The 16,987-nt window shown below is 40.6% G+C and overlaps 1 protein-coding gene across 1 annotated transcript in view; it reads right to left on the bottom strand.

The window, feature by feature from the left end:
• The window catches only part of C2CD6 (C2 calcium dependent domain containing 6), a 115,361-nt gene that overhangs the window by 5,269 nt on the left and 93,105 nt on the right, over positions 1–16,987 (bottom strand). The gene's annotated exons all lie outside the window — the stretch shown is intronic.

The raw sequence follows: 16,987 nt of genomic DNA, 5'->3' as shown, positions 1-16,987 counted from the left end.
TTATAAAAAGAGAAGTTTTAATTTTAGACTGCTTGTAATGAAAGGATATTTCCCAAAATAATTTTATTCATTCAATAGTTATTAAAGATATTAAACATTTTAAAAACTAAATAAGTATTTTTCTCATAACTACCATAATTTGCCTATAATCAAAAGAAATTTATATCAGAAATATATATAATCTTAGCTTCCCTGACACCATAATATTCACCCTATTGAATGTGTAAAATCAAAATAATGCTCAGCAACTTTAAGCAGAAACAAAAGTGGAAAAGAAAATAGAACTGTTAGAACAAATGTAATCTAATTTTAAAAGGTTGTGAAATGCTTTAGATAATAAATAGCATCTGATATTATACTGAGATAGCATTTTCAATGACTCTCAAGCTGTAATTGTTAAATGGGTACTTACTGCCTAAGGAAACACTTCGTACTAAATCAAGGTGTATAGGAACAATTATAGAATCACAGACCCACTGACTTTTTAGAGATGGATGACACTTTAGAGATAATAACGTCCTACTCTTTGTTTTACACAAAAATCTGCAGTTGAAATTATTGCCCTAAATTACCAGATGATTAGTAGCCTAAATCCTAGGCATCCTAAATTTTCATCTGATGCTCCTACTACCACACAATCAAGACTGCAGTGAAAGACAATGGTGCTTTGAAAACACCATAATGTTTAGAGAAAACTTGATACCATCTCTTTGCAGAACACTTAGTACTATCAACCACTTTCCTACACATTGTCTCCTTTAGTTTGTAGGGGGTTCATTATATATCAAGTTAGTTAAAATAATTCAATGAATGACGCTTTCATAATACTTTTGGTTTAAGTGTTCATTAATATTAAGCAGTTAATAACATGACTTTATTCTTAAATCTTCGGCAGCTTCCCACGTTTTGTTATTCATTGCCCTCACACACTGACTCTAAATAATTTCTGCAAGTATCTCAGTATTCCCCACTATAGTTTCTCTCCAGGAAAATGTGTCTAACTCTGAATTCTAGAAATATATCTCGTACTTTTCCACACCTGTTCCTTTGCTCATTTTGTTTTTCTTTGCCTGAATTTTCCAAAATCTCCCTTAAAAACAGTTTAAATTCTAACATTTGAAAGTTTATTGCCTTAAATGAATTTAGTAGAAAATTAAAATTAAAAATAAATGAAATATGTATGACAAGGAAGTGGAAGAAAAAGTAGTAGAAAAAATATGATCTCGGGCTTCCCTGGTGTCGCAGTGGTTGAGAATCAACCACTGGTTGAGAATCTTGTTGCAGAGCTTGTGCTCCGCAACGAGAGGCCGCGATAGTGAGAGGCCCACGCACCACGGTGAAGAGTGGCCCCCGCTTGCCGCAACTAGAGAAGGCCCTCGCACAGAAACGAAGACCCAACACAGCCAAAAATAAATAAATAAATAAATTTATAAAAAAAAAAAAATGATCTCATTTTTGTAAACGCACAAAACAAATAAATAAAAACTCCCCCCTAATATAAGCATGGAAAAATATATGAAAAGATACAAAATGTTAAATTGTTTTCTCAAGGGAGTAACTCTGGAGAAGAGGAAAGAGGACACAATTAACTAACTTTTACTCTGTTTAACTCTGCATTATTGATTAGATGAACATACAATACGTTTGTTAGTTAAAAAATCCAGGATAGGGCTTCCCTGGTGGCGCAGTGGTTGAGAATCTGCCTGCCAATGCAGTGGACACAGGTTCGAGCCCTGGTCTGGGAAGATCTCACATGCCGCGGAGCAACTGGGCCCGTGAGCCACAATTACTCAGCCTGCGCGTCTGGAGCCTGTGCTCCGCAACAAGAGAGGCCGCGATAGTGAGAGGCCCGCGCACCGCGATTAAGAGTGGCCCCTGCTTGCCACAACTAGAGAAAGCCCTCACACAGAAATGAAGACCCAACACAGCCATAAAAATAAATAAAAAGTAAATAAATTAATTAAAAAACAAAAACAACTTGCTTCCTTAAAAAAAAAAAATCCAGGATAGTTATATGAGAGGGAAATGATCAGGATGCTAGAAAAGGACAAAAAAAAGAAGCCAATACAGGAGCTTCAAGATGGTAGACTGAACATGTGCGTTTACTTTCTCCCACCTGCCAAAGTTCCAGTAAATTAACAGAAAATAATATTTCCAAAAGAAAAATCTGATGACAAATTGAAATTATAACGGAGTAATCATGGTTCAGGCATACAAAAACAGAGTCAGGTGGCCATTGAGGATCTTGTCTCAGATATGATCTGGTCTCATTCAGTGGTCTCTGCACCACTGAAAACCTGAACTTTCTCTGAACTGTACCAGACCCAAGGACACCACCGGCAGTATTCAGAACAATACCTGCCAGCTGCAAACTTATGGTCTTTAGGTCTCCCCTTGTAATTATGCAACCATTTCAGACCCCAACCAATCCTTACTTAACAAGCACCCTTACTTCTTGGCTGATCCAATCATAATTCTTTTTTTTTTTTTTTTTAAATTATTACTTTTTTTTTTTTTTTTAATTTTTATTTATTTATTTATTTATTTATTTATGGCTGTGTTGGGTCTTCGTTTCTGCGCGAGGGCTTTCTCTAATTGCGGCAAGTGGGGGCCACTCTTCATCGCGGTGCGCAGGCCTCTCACTATCGTGGCCTCTCTTGCTGCGGAGCACAGGTTCCAGACGCGCAGGCTCAGTACTTGTGGCTCACGGGCCCAGCCGCTCCGCGGCATGTGGGATCCTCCCAGACCAGGGCTCGAACCCGTGTCCCCTGCACTGGCAGGCAGATTCTCAACCACTGCGCCACCAGGGAAGCCCCAATCATAATTCTTGATAAACAACTCGTGTAACTAAATGTAACCGTGCAGTTTTTGCCTTTATAAGTCTCCTCCATTTTGTAGTCCAGTGAAACACAATTCGAGTGCTTGAATATGTGTCTCCCAGGCTGCAGTCCTAACAAACCTCAAATAAGGTTTTATTTCAATCAGGTCTCCATTCCTGAAATTTTGGTTAACAAATCCCATTGGAATACTGGAAATCAGTAAGGTAACACACCAAGATCCAGAAAGTTGAGAAAGTTTGGAAAATAGGAAAGCAGATGGATTGACTTAATGGAAAACCCCCATCAAGAAAACCAGAGCTTTGGGACTTCCCTGGTGGCACAGTGGTTAAGAATCCGCCTGCCAATGCAGGGGACATGGGTTTGAGTCCTGCTCCGGGAAGATCCCACATGCTGCGGAGCAACTAAGCCCGAGTGCCAAATGGGTGGGACTAATAAGTTACATTCACACATTTAAATTGTATTCCATTCAGCTGAATATTTTATAGCAATGAAAATTACTTAAATACATCCATACAAAGATATGACTGAATCTCACAAATTTAATGCTGAAAATAATAAGCAATAATGTAATAAAGTACATGCATAACTGTCATTTGGGAATGTAAAAATAAGTCGTAAAACTACAAAGTAGGGAAATGTTATCACAACAGTCAAGATAGTGGTCATCTCTGGAGAGGGTGTGATGGGATTGTGATCAGTAAAGGGCACGTGGTTGAGGGAGAGCTTTTCATGTAATTGCACTGTTTTATTTCTTGATCTGGGTAGTGGTTACAATGGTTGTTGCTTTACAATTACTCATTAAAATGCTCACGTTTTATGCACTTTTCTGTATGTATATTTCACAACAGGACAAATATATTGTAAAGGGAGCGATGAAAAAGTGTAATGGGTTCTCAGAACAGATTAATAACAAGTATTAGGACACTGACAGTACTAATTTTAGAAGAAGAAGCAAGCTAAGGAAGTTTTTTTTCCCCCTATTCAGGAAGGAAATTGGATTCAATTGAATATAGGGAAATGTTTAATTTCATTAAAACCCAGAAATCATTTATTGAGCCTGCATTTAAATTATAGAAACTTCCAGGTAAAAATGGGAGAATAAATCAGGAAAGCAAAGTAATATCTAATGAAACAAAATATAACAAAATATAATAAATTCATAAGCAGCAACTTAATAGGGAATGGGGTACAATTTTTTCTCTTTAACTTCAAAACATGGCAGCCAAGCAAAGACACAAGGGATGCTAGTGTGATTTGCAAAATCACCTGGCTCCTAACCCTACCTCCAGCCCTAGAAGAAATTCTGAGGAACGAAAATAACTCAACAAAAGCCTAGAATTCTTACCAGTATCTTCTGATTTAGGAAAAAGTAAATGAAATAAGAAGGCCTAGAAAAGTCAGACTTCTAACATTACTCTACTGAACCTCAGCAGAGAGAAGAGCTTGTGGATGGCTACAACTTCACCTTTTCCTCAACCATTTCCTAATGTCATCTAGACCTTTCATCCAGAAGAGTCAGACCCAAAAGGGAATAATTTACAGAGGCCCACTATGCACCCCACATTGGCCTGTGTGGACCACCGTAGGAGGACTGGGAGAGCAGTGTGATCAACCAAGTGGTCATTATTCTTACGATTTAGCACAATATCAATCAAATAAGAGAATGTAAGTAGCTGAATCAGGTTGTTTGAATCTCCTAAGCCCCTTTTGGCTTGGCTGCCACATGGAGAGTGTACAATGCAGGCCAACTTGGATTTGCCATTAGTGGAAAAAAAGAAGCATCATTCCCAGGAGTGGTCAAGGTGAAATCTCAGGTTTTCAAAACAGATCTATATAACCTTCCATTCCCTGGAGGGTTATATAGATACCTCTTCCCATGGAAGAGGAGGAGGTGAGAACAGTAGAGTCAGAAATCTTTTTAAGTCTTTTTTTTTTTTTTAAGCAGAATGTTCCAATGGTCAACAATACCAGATGCATGTGGATGGTGGGGATCATAAAAGGCCCATTAAACATCTTCACTATTAGCCCTTTTTAAAAATTAATTAATTAATTAATTTTAACATCTTCATTGGAGTATAATTGCTTTACAATGGTGTGTTAGTTTCTGCTGTATAACAAAGTGAATCAGCTATACATATACATATATCCCCATATCTCCTACCTCTTGCGTCTCCCTCCCACCCTCCCTATCCCACCCCTCTAGGTGGACACAAAGCACTGAGCTGATCTCCCTGTGCTATGCGGCTGCTTCCCACTAGCTATTTACATTTGGTAGTGTATATATGTCCATGCCACTTTCTCACTTCGTCCCAACTTACCCTTCCCCCTCCCCACGTCCTCAAGTCCATTCTCTATGTCTGTGTCTTTATTCCTGTGCTGCCCCTAAGTTCTTCGGGACCAATCTTTTTTTTTTTTAGATTCCATATATATGTGTTAGCATATGTTATTTGTTTTTCTCTTTCTGACTTACTTCACTCTGTATGACAGATTCTAGGTCCATCCACCTCACTACAAATAACTCAATTTCTTTTCTTTTTATGGCTGAGTAACATTCCATTGTATATACGTGCCACATCTTCTTTATCCATTCATTTGTCGATGGACACTTAGATTGCTTCCATGTCCTGGCTATTGTAAATAGAGCTGCAATGAACATTGTGGTACATGACTCTTTTCGAATTATGGTTTTCTCAGGGTATACGCCCAGTAGTGGGATTGCTGGGTCGTATGGCAGTTCTATTTTTAGTTTTTTAAGGAACCTCAATACTGTTCTCCATAGTGGCTGTATCAATTTACATTCCCACCAACAGTGCAAGAGGGTTCCCTTTTCTCCACACCCTCTCCAGCATTTATTGTTTCTAGATTTTCTGACGATGGGCATTCTGACCGGTGTGAGGTGATACCTCATTGTAGTTTTGATTTGCATTTCTCTGATTAATGATGTGGAGCATCCTTTCATGTGTTTGTTGGCAATCTGTATATCTTCTTTGGAGAAATGTCTATTTAGGTCTTCTGCCCATTTTTGGATTGGGTTGTCCTTTTGATATTGAGCTGCATGAGCTGCTTGTAAATTTTGGATATTAATCCTTTGTTACTTGCTTAGCTTGCAAATATTTTCACCCATTCTGAGGGTTGTGTTTTCGTCTTGTTTATGGTTTCCTTTGCTGTTCAAAAGCTTTTAAGTTTCATTAGGTCCCATTTGTTTATTTTTTATTTTATTTTCATTTCTCTAGGAGGTGGGTCAAAAAGGATCTTGCTGTGATTTATGTCATAGAGTGTTCTGCCTATATTTTCCTCTAAGAGTTTTAAGTGTCTGGCCTCACATTTAGGTCTTTAATCCATTTTGAGGTTTCTTTTGTGTGTGGTGTTGGGGAGTGTTCTAATTTCATTCTTTCACATGTAGCTGTTCAGTTTTCCCAGCACCACTTATTGAAGAGGCTGCCTTTTCTCCATTGTATATTCTTGCCTCCTTTATCAAAGATAAGGTGACCATATGTGCGTGGGTTTATCTCTGGGCTTTCTATCCTGTACCGTTGATCTATATTTCTGTTTTTGTGTCAGTACCATACTGTCTTGATTACTGTAGCTTTGTAGTATAGTCTGAAGTCAGGGAGTCTGATTCCTCCAGCTCCGTTTTTCTTTCTCAAGATTGCTTCGGCTATTCTGGGTCTTTTGTGTTTCAATACAAGTTGTGAAATTTTTGTTCTAGTTCTGTGAAAAATGCCACTGGTAGTTTGAGGGACTGCATTGAATCTGGAGATTGCTTTGGGTAGTATAGTCATTAGTCATTTTCACAATGTTGATTCTTCCAATGCAAGAACATGGTATATCTCTCCATCTGTTGGTATCATCTTTAATTTCTTTCATCAGTGTCTTATAGTTTTCTGCATACAGGTGTTTTGTCTTCTTAGGTAGATTTATTCCTATGTATTTTATTCTTTTTGTTGCAATGGTAAATGGGAGTGTTTCCTTAATTTCTCTTTCAGATTTTTCATTATTAGTGTATAGGAATGCAAGAGATTTCTGTGTTAATTCTGTATCCTGCTACTTTACCAAATTCATTGATTAGCTCTAGTAGTTTTCTGGTAGCATGTTTAGGATTCTCTATGTATAGTATCATGTCATCTGCAGACAGTGACAGTTTTACTTCTTCTTTTCTGATTTGGATTCCTTTTATCTCTTTGTCTTCTCTGATTGCTGTGGCTAAAACTTCCAAAACTATGTTGAATAATAGTGGTGAGAGTGGGCAACCTTGTCTTGTTCCTGATCTTAGTGGAAATAGTTTCAGTTTTTCACCACTGAGAACGATGTTGGCTGTGGGTTTGTCATATATGGCCTTTATTATGTTGATGTAAAAGTTCCCTCTATGCCTACTTTGTGGAGGGTTTTTAGCATAAATGGGTGTTGAATTTTTTCAAAAGCTTTTTCTGCATCTATTGAGATGATCATATGGTTTTTCTCCTTCAATTTTTTAATATGGTGTATCCCATTGATTGATTTGCATATATTGAAGAATCCTTGCATTCCTGGGATAAACCCCACTTGATCATGGTGTATGATCCTTTAAATGTGCTGTTGGATTCTGTTTGCTAGTATTTTGTTGAGGATTTTTTCATCTATGTTCATCAGTGATATTGGCCTGGAGTTTTCTTTTTTGGTGACATATTTGTCTGGCTTTGGTATCATGGTGATGGTGGCCTCGTAGAATGAGTTTGGGAGTGTTCCTCCCTCTGCTATATTTTGGAAGAGTTTGAGAGGGATCGGTGTTAGTTCGTCTCTAAATGTTAGAAGCAGGTGAGATACATGCGATGTAAGCTCTCTCACTGCAAGGTATATGGGTCAACTCTTGAGCAGTCAAATCTGGCATGCAGCGGCAGCCTCTGCATCAGAAACTTTACCAAAGTTGACATCTTTACTTTGTGCCCAGCTGTGATGGTGGATGTGTTGTCATGTCCAGTACAATGATAAATCCAAACAGCAATGGGGGCAATCTGTGGAGGAGAGGCTCAATGAGCAGCTTGATTCCAGTCAGTCTCACGGAGCATATGCCCTTACGGTGTACATCTACACAAGTGACCCAGATGGGTCTTTTAGTAGCAGCAATTTGGTTCTATAGTTTGCAGCCCCAAAGAGGGGTGTCTTTAATCTGCCAGTTTGTAGTTTTTCAAATGGCAAACCAAGTAGCTAGACCATTGGAAATAGCTCCAGAGTAAGCAAAATGTAACAAGGTTCTTAAAGTGGAGTATTGGCCAGAGTTCTGTCCAGCTGAGTGGAATAACCACATCCATTTTTGATTCTGCATGGCTGACCTTTAGGCTGAACAGCCACAGTAGCCCAATGTTCAGCTTATCTGAACCATGAGTGAACCTGGCCCAGGTATTTAGGAGCACATCTGTGAATCCAGGGCTCCACTGAGTCAGTGGCTTTGCTTCAGGTGGTAGAATAAAGGATAAGGTTCCACCAAAATTGGTTGCTGCCACTTTTTCATACAAAACCAAAATGATGCTAGGACCAGGTCAGATGCACTCCTGAACATGCTACTACCATTTGACCAGAAAAGCCTGCTGCTTTAGGCCTTACTTGAAGCATGTTGATTTGCAAGTTAGGTGACATAAAGTGCTAAGTAGAATGCCCAAAGTGATGTACATATAGTCTCCCATTCCCAAAGAGTTCAAAAATATGTTGGGCCTCCTTTTAGGTGGTGGGTGGCCAAAGAGACAGCACTTTTTCTTTGACTGCCAAAGGAATTGAGCATTGTGAATCTGCCCACGTAGTCTCAAGAAAATTTACTTGGCAAGCAGGCCCTTGAATTTGTCAGGGTTTATCAGCCACCTCTGTTGGTAGAGGTGGGACACCACCACAGTCAGGGCCTCTGAAACTGAGGTTTTTGACTTGCTGACCAACAGGACATCATCTATATCTTTAGACATGAGAGGGTGGAGGCACTTACTTAAATCCTGATCCACCCACGTGCGGCAAATGGCAAGGACTTATCTACACATGGCGGTGCCTTGAATGGGAGAATTCCCTCTTGACCTTTTATGAATATTTACAGTATAGGCATGCAATACATCAATTTCAATATAGAGTGGGCAGTGAGAGATATAACAACAGTACACGGACTCAGCAGAGAAGGCCCTACCCATAAGGTTACTTTAACATAACTTTTCTCCACACTGCAAGTTTTGCCCAAACGCTATCAGTTGATTTCAGATTAACCTACAATGTTAGCGGCTACAACAGCTACACTAGCCATCAGGAGATTATTATTTCCAGACTGGGAGCATAGGGGAACAAGGGTGTGAGGGAGGTTAGCCTGTGGCGGACAGCTGGAGCAGCAGGGAGACCCCTTATCTCAGGGCTGGAACCCCTCCCCCCTTGTGCACCTCCTTGCTTCCAGAGTGCCTCTGGGCTCAGGAGCTCCTTTCCTTCTGGCACATTCTACTACAGCTCCACGCTGGAGTCTCTGGGGCCTATATCCAACAGAGCTGTACAGCTATGTGCCCTTCACCTCCCAGGAAGGTTCCCCCAGGATACAGGGCCTTTTCCTGAAAGCAGATGAGGTCATCCCTTTCTTCCCCACCCTCACCTCCATCCCCAGAGGGGAGTGAGCAACAAATAAAGCTCACTGGGTGTTTTTCTTTTCTTTTTTTAAAATCCTGTCTCTCACCACTCAGCCTCTGAACAGTTATTTACAGGTAGGATAAGTGGAAGACCCCTACTGCTCGCCCCTTCCCCACCATCACCACCACTTGGGTGAGAGCATTTGCTACTAAAATCCAGGAAATCTCACATTCCCTAACCCAGCCTGTAGGGGCCCTTTTTCCTTCCTCTTCCAGAAAGTCTTGTCTCTTGTCAGTATCCCATTCTCATTGCCAAAACTATCAAGAACGGTACAGGTTCTAGGATTTTACCTACTTACAAGCTATGAAGCTCTCCTGCTACAGTTTCATGAAGGCTAGCAGAAGACTCCTGGGTCATAAACAAAGGACTTGATTATTTACGGCAAAAGCCCCACTGAGCCAAGGATTTTCTTCAGGGGAGGAGGGAGGAACAAGGTTTTCCCAAAGGTGTAATTGCCACATTTTCATGAAAAGCTGAGATACTGCTGGGGCCAGGCTGTTTGTGTTCTTGAATATACCATTTCCATTTGACAAGCGAGGCTTACTGGGCCCTTTCCACCTTGTTAGTTGCAGGGTCCAACTTGACCCATCCTAAAATAAGAATAATAAGCCGAAGGGTCACGGAGTCCATACAAATAAGGTGTTCACTTTTGACAAGAGCTCAGCAACTCTTGGTACTAGGTAATCAAGGTAATAACTGCTTTTCAAAAGGGGTAAACCTGGTACCCGTGCCAAAGGAGAAGAAGTCCAAAACCCCAAGAGAGGTCTTCAGGCAGACGCTCTAAATCAGCACAGAGATTTGTAGCTCAAAGGAGTCATTAGGATTGTAGGGGGACTTCCCTGGTGGTGCAGTGGTTAAGAATCCGCCTGCCAATGCAGGGGACACAGGTTCGAGGCCTTGTCTGGGAAGATCCCACATGCTGTGGAGCAACTAAGTCCGTGTGCCAACAACTACTGAGCTTGCGTACCACAACTACTGAAGCCCGTGCGCCTAGAGCCCATGCTCCACAACAAAGAGAAGCCACCGCCATGAGAAGCCCGAGCACCGCAACGAAGAGTAGGCCCCGCTCGCTACAACTAGAGGAAGCCCGCGTGCAGCAATAAAGACCCAACACAGGGCTTCCCTGGTGGCGCAGTGGTTGAGAATCTGCCTGCTAATGCAGGGCACACGGGTTCGAGCCCTGGTCTGGGAAGATCCCACATGCCGCGGAGCAACTGGGCCCGTGAGCCACAATTACTGGGCCTGCGCGTCTGGAGCCTGTGCTCCGCAACAAGAGAGGCCACGATAGTGAGAGGCCCGCGCACCGCGATGAAGAGTGACCCCCACTTGCCGCAACTGGAGAAAGCCCTCGCACAGAAACGAAGACCCAACACAGGCAAAAATAAATAAATAAATAAATAAATAAATAAATAGCTTCCTCAAAAACAAAAAAAACCCCCAAAATTCAGTGAATTAAAAAAAAAAAAAAAAAAGACCCAACACAGCCAAAAATAAATAAATAAATAAATTTATTTTTTAAAAAAAGGATTGTAGGGGCCCAAAGATAGTGTATCACAGCTTGCTGGACAGCTTCTAACTCAGCTTGTGGCTTGGGCCCCACTGGAAAGATGCTGATTTGTAGGTTAGACAAGATAAAGAACCATGCAGAATGCCCAAGTGAGGCACGTACTGCCCCTCATACAAGCAAGGTGCTGGGCCTTCTTTTACAGTGTTGGCAGGAGGGGGTGGGGCAAAGAGACAACAGTTTTTGTTTTTGCTTTTTTTTGACTGCCAGAGGACTGACATTATTAATCTTTCCAAATAGTCCTAATAAACTTTACCTGGTAAGTAGTCCCCCGAATTTTGTCAGGGTTTACTAGCCACTTCCACTGGTGGAATGTGATAATACCATTTTCAAGGCTGTTGAGATTAAGGCTTTAGACTTGCTAACCAATAGGATATCATCCATATAGAGAAAGCTGTGGAAATCTGAATGTAGAAGCACTCATGCTAAATCCTGACCCACCTACTGCTGGCTAATGGCAGGTGAGTAGTCACCTCTGCGGGAGTACTAAAAACATACACAAACTGATCTTGATCCTCAGGTGTCAGTGGTACAGCAAAGGTGGTGTTGGCAACATCCAGGATAGCATACCAAATGCCATCAGTCTGGGCAGTGGATTCAGTTACAGTCACAATATCTGGAATAGCTTGGATATGGAAGCAACAACTGGATTCAGTTGGTGATAATCCACTGTAAGTCTCCAACTCCATTAGCAAATCTCACTGGCCACACAGGGATGCTGTACTGAGATAACGCATCTCTTACTTTCCCAGCTGCCTTTAAGTTCTTAATGGAGGCTGTGATTTCCCTCTGTCCTCCTAGGATTCTATAATTTTTCTGTTAGACCATCTGGGAGGGCACAGGGAGACAAGTTGGATAGTGATTTACAATTCCCACCAGCACCTCTCTAAATATAGCTCTTCCAATCCCTCTGGCACTTATGGGATGGACACGAACAAGTATATAACACAATGATTCCTACTACACATTCAGATGTAGAAACAACAGTACATTCAACTGACCTAAAGAGTCCTATCCACAAGGTCATGTTAGTTCCCTTCCCCATTGTGAACCCTGCCTAAATTCTATAAGCTGAATTCAAGTGACTTTTCCTCCTATAGGTTCAGATAAGATAGAGACTTGGGCACCCACAACCAACAGAGCCATAAAAGTTTGGGGCCCTTCCCTACAAGTTCCCAGTGAACTTGGATGGCTATTTAGGGCCTTCTTTCCCCTTTAGTGATGGGAAGACATTGGCTCCACCTCTAATCATGTTTCTTCTTAAAAGAGCTGAGATTAAGATAAGGGGAAAGGGAGGTGCCATGAAGTGCAGAAGGAGAAAGCAACTCCATGCCATTTAACAAGACTTCACATTTACGTTTAATTTTGGGTGGTGTAGCAGCAATTCATGGCTCAACCAAATGAACTTCTAATGTTATTGGCCTTTCCAACACTCTATATCAGGCAGCACAGTCTTCATAGCTGATACCATCTATTTCATCTTTGGGAATTCCTTGACTCAGCAGCCGTCACCACACTGCTTTCTAGATAGGGTCATGAGGTTTGTGTGTCTTCAGGTGACTTCAACTTGGTTTGCACAGCAGCACAGCAGTGACCTACTTTGTGGAGTCCACATCAATCCAGGGCATCTGCTGTCCTATTACCATGATGACATCTCATAATTTCTTGCCTGATTCCAACATAAGGGCTAAAGGAGTTTTCCAGGACACCAGAGCTGACTGCAAGAATTTATATTTCTTTGGGTCAGTTTCTAATTTCCTAGTGGATCATGTTCATCAATTTTGTGTACCTAATTCAGGGCACTAAGAGCCTGAATACTAGTTAATGCCTATGTATGGTTTCCCACAAGAGTTCGTCTATTTCAGGGAAGTCTCCCCAAGAGGGCCAAAACTACCTTATAGCAGCCAGAACCCCCTACAAAAACTCTGAAATCTTCTTGTTGTTTTGAAATGGATGTAAGATTGTCACCATATACTGCAGAAGTAGTTGGCCATTAAGAGGGTCCAGCTGTTGCCACCCTTCCTTTACAGGTATCACACAGTCTGTATCTTCATCTCCCAAACAAACCAGCCAAAGTTCTAATGATTCACTCGGTTTCTGCTCATAGCAGTCATGAATTCCCATCCTGTCATCTTTAGTGTAGGTAGGCATCTCTGTAACTGTTGTCAGAGAGTAGAATCTTCTGCCTACCCAGGACAGATCTTAGCAGTAATTGTTAAAATGGAACAGATTGAGGTGGATCATCAGACTGGCAAGGAAGTCTCCCCACCTGGAGGATAATTAACAACAACCAGGGCACTGTTCAGGAAGCTGTTTTTGAACCTACTTCCTCACATCTGGCTTGCAACCACCTCTCCAACTGTCCCTCATTAACAGGCAATAAAGTGGAAGGCTATTTATTGCCTGATTTACCATACAACTAAGTGTGTTCACTACCATTTTCCATGGGTTTCCCCCAAATCCAACTGATCACATGACAACATCCTTATCTATCATCCTTCAAAAAGCCAAGTCTGTCAGTATCCCATCTTATCACCAAAGTTGTCAAGAACTTACCCTACTTGTAAGCTACCAAGTTAGCTTGCCACAGTTTCATGGAGGCTGACAGTAGACCTCAAAGGACAGCTTATTACTCAGAGCAATTGCAGTAACCAGAGTTTAAGCATTTTTGCATCCGTTCCTCAAGCCCTAATTCCCACAAGGTGATGTGAAGAGGGCCACACCTGCATATGCAATGGATTACATTTCAGGACAGGAACCCTGTGCCTCTTACAAGATGTGCAGAAATGCAAGAGAACCATGGAGAACTGTCTCCCAAAAAAAGGGAAAGATTTATGGAATGATGTTCACTACATATTAACTTAATGCTAGTAATTTCCAAATGGCAGAATTATAGGCTCTTTCCTCTTGCATTTTTGGGGGAATTGCTTGAATTTTTATAAGCATGCATCATTTTCAGCTCTGTACTTTAAAAAATGCATTATGAACATTCAGGTCAAGATGATAATTTGAGTTTTTACAAAGTCCCTGTAAAATGAGCAGAGAGATACAAAAATAGAAGAAAATCTGTATGCATACTGAAAAACTGGGAAGATTACTAATTAGACTTAAGGCAGGAATTAGAATTCCTCTAAAATGGTTCAACTAAAGAGGCTTTAATATAAATGAAAGTTGTGTGTATGAATAAGGAACCAATAAAGGATATTGAGGGCAACAGTGAGAAGATGTTACTCCAGCCAGAGCCCAGTGATATGATAGCTGGAGTCATGGAGGTTGGGAGGACCCAGTAGTAGCTATGGATATGAAGGAAAATCCATTGCCAGAACCACAGCACCAAAGTACGAAGAAAGTAGGACAGAAAAACCCCAAATTTTCTTTCCCCTCTTGCTCTCCAGTATCCTGGCAGTGCTTGTCATTTGCTGGACCTAACTGGAAGTCAGCTAGAGAGACAGGCTGGTGAGGCAGCACATAGGGGTCATCCTCTTCAGGCAAAACAAAACAACAACGAAAATAACAGGACAGAGAAAGGTGGAGAATAGATTAGGGTGGGAAGGAGATGGAAAATAATAAGCACAGGTACTGCCCACAGTCCAAAAATATTTCTGTAAGATACAGTCAAGATGAAATCAGATTGAAGGGTTGACCAAGCAACCTGGAATTTACTAAATTCAAGTAAAAGCCTGACTTGAAAGAAAGTGAACAGAATTCTGCCCCCCTCAATGGAAACACACATTTCCTCAAGTTCATAGCATCTGCAATTAGTCTAGGGTACCAGCTAAGTTAAGGTTCAGTGATGTGCTCTTGCATGTACTGCTTCAGTCTGTATATTTTTTTTCCTATTCCTCACAGGCAACTGAAGGCCTACTGCAGTGTTAAAAATATTGGGAATATAATATGACTCCTTTCCCTTTTTCTGGCACCAAAAGATTTAAATGAACAATCTCTGATAAAATCTATCTCAGATACCAAAGCAAAACAGACCTCACAGAGAAAAGTGTGAACAAAGGGAAAAATGATTAGAAATTTTAAATTATCTATTTCAAAAGAAGGTCTATTTTAATCAATTGGAAAAGTTCCCCCTTATTCCTATTTTTAATCTCTATTTTATAGTCTCAAATAGTTTCAAGAATTTATTACATCTGTGAAAAGAAAACATATAGATTAGAAAAACTTACCAGTGAAAAATTATTGAATTAAAAATTATAGTGCACACAGCAACAGTCAGCTCTACCCACCACCAGAGCCTCCCATCAAGCCTCTTAGATAGCCTCAACCACCAGAGGGCAGACAGCAGAAGCAAGAAAAACTACAATCCTGCAGCCTGTGGACCAAAAACCACAGTTACAGAAAGATAGAGAAGATGAAAAGGCAGAGGGCTATGTACCAGATGAAGGAACAAGAAAAAACCCCAGAAAAACAACTAAATGAAGTGGAGATAGGCAACCTTCCAGAAAAAGAATTCAGAATAATGATAGTGAAGATGATCCAGGACCTCGGAATAAGAATGGAGGCAAAGATTGAGAAGATGCAAGAAATGATTAACAAAGACCTAGAAGAATTAAAGAACAAACAAACAGAGATGACCAATACAATAACTGAAATGAAAACTACACTAGAAGGAATCAATAGCAGAATAACTGAGGCAGAAGAACGGATAAGTGACCTGGAAGACAGAATGGTGGAATTCACTGCTGCGGAACAGACTAAAGAAAAAAGAATGAAAAGAAATGAAGACAGCCTACGAGACCTCTGGGACAACATTAAACTCAACAACATTCGCATTATAGGGGTCCCAGAAGGAGAAGAGAGAGAGAAAGGACCAGAGAAAATATTTGAAGAGATTATAGTCGAAAACTTCCCTAACATGGGAAAGGAAATAGCCACCCAAGTCCAGGAAGCGCAGAGAGTCCCATACAGAATAAACCCAAGGAGAAACACGCCGAGACACATAGTAATCAAAGTGGCAAAAATTAAAGACAAAGAAAAATTATTGAAAGCAGCAAGGGAAAAACGACAAATAACATACAAGGGAACTCCCATAAGGTTAACAGCTGATTTCTCAGCAGCAACTCTGCAAGCCAGAAGGGAGTGGCATGATATACTTAAAGTGATGAAAGGGAAGAACCTACAACCAAGATTACTCTACCCGGCAAGGATCTCATTTAGATTTGATGGAGAAATCAAAAGCTTTACAGACAAGCAAAAGCTAAGAGAATTCAGCACCACCAAACCAGCTCTACAACAAATGCTAAAGGAACTTCTCTAAGTGGGAAACACAAGAGAAGAAAAGGACCTACAAAAGCAAACCCAAAACAATTAAGAAAATGGTCATAGGAACATACATATCGATAATTACCTTAAACGTGAATGGATTAAATGCCCCAACCAAAAGACATAGACTGGCTGAATGGATACAAAAACAAGACCCATATATATGCTGTCTACAAGAGACCCACTTTAGACCTAGGGACACATACAGACTGAAAGTGAGGGGATGGAAAAAGATATTCCATGCAAATGGAAATCAAAAGAAAGCTGGAGTAGCTATACTCATATCAGATAAAATAGACTTTAAAATAAAGAATGTTACAAGAGACAAGGAAGGACACTACATAATGATCCAGGGATCAATCCAAGAAGAAGATATAACAATTATAAATATATATGCACCCAACATAGGAGCACCTCAATACATAAGGCAACTGCTAACAGCCATAAAGGAGGAAATCGACAGTAACACAATCATAGTGGGGGACTTTAACACCTCACTTACACCAATGGACAGATCATCCAAAATGAAAATAAATAAGGAAACAGAAGCTTTAAATGACACAATAGACCAGATAGATTTAATTGATATATATAGGACATTCCATCCAAAAACAGCAGATTACACGTTCTTCTCAAGTGCGCACGGAACATTCTCCAGGATAGATCACATCTTGGGTCACAAATCAAG

Source organism: Eschrichtius robustus, chromosome 5 (assembly GCF_028021215.1).
Source record: "Eschrichtius robustus isolate mEscRob2 chromosome 5, mEscRob2.pri, whole genome shotgun sequence".
NCBI classification, from domain to species: Eukaryota; Metazoa; Chordata; class Mammalia; order Artiodactyla; family Eschrichtiidae; genus Eschrichtius; species Eschrichtius robustus.
Note: the sequence above shows the minus strand (reverse complement) of the source record. Positions and strands in the feature narration are given on the sequence as shown.